Source organism: Schistocerca americana, chromosome 5 (genome assembly GCF_021461395.2).
Source record: "Schistocerca americana isolate TAMUIC-IGC-003095 chromosome 5, iqSchAmer2.1, whole genome shotgun sequence".
NCBI classification, from domain to species: domain Eukaryota; kingdom Metazoa; phylum Arthropoda; class Insecta; order Orthoptera; family Acrididae; genus Schistocerca; species Schistocerca americana.
In genome coordinates this window covers 660,022,578-660,026,216 of record NC_060123.1, presented here as the reverse complement: position 1 = coordinate 660,026,216, position 3,639 = coordinate 660,022,578, and the positions used below count along the sequence as shown (strand labels likewise).

Below are 3,639 nucleotides of genomic sequence, written 5' to 3'. Positions count from 1 at the left end.
ATTTTACATCAACCAAGTTAAAATGTGCAGACTATATTGATTGTTTGTAATCACTTGCTTGATCGGCTCCTTACTTCTGAACTAACAGAAAATGGAGGACTTCATGCTGCTAATGCTTGGTGTATGACCATGCCAGCAATACGACTGATAATAATAACTATACTTTGTAGGCCCTAAACCGATATAATAGTCATTACATAATTACTTTTCTCTTGTACTGTCAATTAGTTTGTTTATGTGTTGCGAAGTGAATAGCAAGTAATCCCTGGTCCGTTGAGGGAACTGCCTACAACTCGGAGAAGGCAATTTCGTGAGATATGATGTAAATGATTCAGATGAACTATATAGTTCCAGAAACCGTTCCGAGTCTCAAACATCTGTGACTTATATATGCAGACTGAAGCGACGAATGAAAATTTGTACCAAGGCTGTGATTCAAACCCGGGTTTCTGCTCACTCGGCACGTGCGCTAACCACTACACAGCCCTGGCACACTGGCTTTGCACAAGTGCTGTTGGAGTTTGGGGAGAATATCAAGTGGATTAAGGCATGAATGGGAATTTAGATTGAGGACAGACGCGTGCTAGGGTAGTCCGTGCAGTTGTCCAAAGCCACTGTGCCAGGGTGGCGTAGTGGTTGGCGCATCTGCCTAGCGAGCAGGTGACTCGGGTTCGAATCCTGGCCTTGGTACAAATTTTCGTTTGTTCGTTCGTCCAGTATATGTTTCAGTTTTACTGTCACAGGTGCATGGCACAAAGCATGTGTGTAGTAGATAGACTATGTGAGGAAGATGTTCTCAGATTAGTTTCGCAAGCTGTAACCTCAACCACACTGTCACGCGGCATGTTACTACTTGAAAAATAAATTGTAATTATTCGTCACTTATGTAATCAGTTTTACAGTCTTACGAAATATTGATAACAGTAAAAAAAAATTTTAAATCATTTTCATTTCGTGACCAAAACCGTCAAACCCTTTTGTTTTTACCATTCAGAAAAATTTGTTTTACTCCTCAGGGGGTAATTACCCCCAGGTTGGGAACTATTGTTCCATTGGAAGCCACTTCGGTGATTTGTGTGTTCCTAATCTACAGCGTGTATACTATTGAGGAAAGGGGACCTACAATTTAAGCTGGAATCTGTGTCGTGTGTCGTTTTTGGGGACTCCTCACGTCGTTGAAAAGTGAAGGTTAGATCAAAGGTAGACTAAAAATTTGTGTGGTCTGACTGGGATTCGATCCCATGAGCAATCAGCTTCCAGGCATTCGCTTTACCGCTACACCACCAGGACCGACAACTCTTGAAATGAAATGACAGTCATGCGAGCGAGTCAAAAGTATTCAGTTGCAAGAAGTATATTAGGCGGCAGACCTACAGCTTTGCCGTAGAGGAAAACAAAGAAATGGCAATGAAAATTTTTTTGGAAATATTAAATATTTCAGACAACTTTCAGTGATGAACCGAAACCAGCATTGTACTATAATATTAAAAATTTAGATGGCCAGCTTACGTCATTGAATGAATAAGAGTTCTTGCGTCTAGTTTACAAATATTCAGAGCGAATCAGAATAAAGTACCGGCTCAAAAAGCCGCGCGGGGTAGCCGCGCAGTCTAGGGTGCCTTGCCACGGTTCGCGCGGCTTCCCCCGTCGGAGGTTCGAGTCCTCCCTCGGGCATGGGTGTGTGCGTTGTCCTTAACGTAAGCGTAGGTTAAGTAGTGTGTAAACCTAGGGACCGTTGACGTCAGCAGCTTAGTCCCATAGGAACTAACCACAAATTTTCAAATTTTCGGTTCAAAAACACAAAAACTTGAAGACTTTGGCTGAGGACAGATGTAAAGACGAGTTTGCAGGACACACCAGGTTCCAGCAACGAACATGTTGAGAGATTATTTAACAAACTAGGTGAGCTGAGGAATAATCGAAGTTTATAATCACTTATGACCCAACTGAAATTTTTTTCAGTGTTTAATACAGCCCTCGAAAAATTAAAATTATCGAAATTCAAAACTTGCACCGAAATTAAATCCTTATGAGACTGCGTTTTATAATTTTATTAAGTAATGCATAATAGTAATGTTCCAGTAGACCGAAAATATTGTAATTTCGAAAAAGCTAAGATGTCCGATAGTACACGACCTTCTCCTATCCACTGTGCAATGAAATATGAGTTACTTTTTGAGATCCAGGAATCAAATGCGGTACTTTGCCCTTCGCGGCAAATGGTGTTGTCGAGCGATCTATCAGCCACGACTCACTACACACCCTCAAAGTGTCTTTTTGTCGCAGTATGTCTCTCCTCCTTTACAAACTTGGCAACAATTTCAAAAACAGCTCTCGGTCCGTAGCAGTGTGGACAGTCATCCTGGAAACAACCTATGCGATGAGGATGAGCCATCTCTTCGCCAAATGCTAGAACTGCTAGCCCAACGAGGTTTGCAGGGGACCTTCTGACAATATCTGAAAGCAGGAGAGAGGTACTGAAGCAGTGAGAATGTGTTGTGTGTCGTAACTGAAAGCTCAGTCGTTAAGAGCATTGTACAGGAGAGAGGGATCTGGACAGAATGGATGATTTGATTTGACAGGGCCATAATTAGTCAGACAATGAAACAAATGTCTGCGTTTATTACGGATTCAGTCAACGGTGGGACCCTACAGGGAGGATGTAGATTTTTCATATGCCAGTCGGGTAACAAGGGTGGGTAGCCGTAAGTCAGAAAATGTTAAAAAGGATCAGTGGCTTTACAAGAGCGAATGGGGAATAGCAGAAAGAGACCGATACAGATATCCTGATTAGAAGGGAGCAGCTGCAGATGGCCTACGTCAGCTGTCCTGAAGAGAAGCTAAAACACAACGGATACAGAGGCAGACTACAGGAGAACCAGCACACAATACAGAGTAATCCAGAAACATATCTCTGCAGGCAGATGCGAGACGCAGTGAAATGGCCCTTCTCTCACACCACCTAATTGCTTATTGTAAGAATGCTGGGCTATCTGCGTTTTAGTATGAACTCTGTATTGCGCTTGCCGGCCGGTGTGGCCGAGCAGTTCTAGGCGCTTCAGTCTGGAACCGCGCGACCGCTACAGTCGCAGGTTCGAATCCTGTCTCGAGCATGGACGTGTGTGATGTCCTTAGGTTAGTTAGGTTTGAGTAGTTCTAAGTTCTAGGGGACTGATGACCTCAGATGTTAAGTCCCATAGTGCTCAGAGCGATTTGAACCTTTCTTTTATTTATTTATTTATTTATTTATTTTTTACTGCGCTTCGGTTTCGGTCTGTTGGTTTCCACACAATAGCGGCACATGTAGCTGGCTGGCTGGCCAAATCGTAACTAGAGAGAAACACAATAAAAATTATTAATTTATTTGGTTAGTGTTTCGACTGACAATTGGGGCTGTACAGCATTTCCCACAAAAGACAGGTTCCGAGACAGCCACTGTCAACTCACAGTTTTAAGCTCCATTACTCTCTCTCTCTCTCTCTCTCTCTCTCTCTCACACACACACACACACACGCGCACACACACACACACACACACACACACACCATCATTATCACCAATATAAGCTAACACATATTTTTCGTCTTCCATCTTCCACAACACGTGTGGCATTGTACTCTTGAGTTCGCAAGTAGCTGA

At 42.9% G+C, this 3,639-nt stretch overlaps 1 non-coding gene across 1 annotated transcript; it reads left to right on the top strand.

Moving 5' to 3' along the window:
- Positions 1-618: 618 nt before the first annotated feature.
- On the top strand, positions 619-690 carry Trnaa-agc. The gene has a single exon. It is a non-coding gene; the product is annotated as a tRNA-Ala (tRNA).
- Positions 691-3,639: the final 2,949 nt, after the last annotated feature.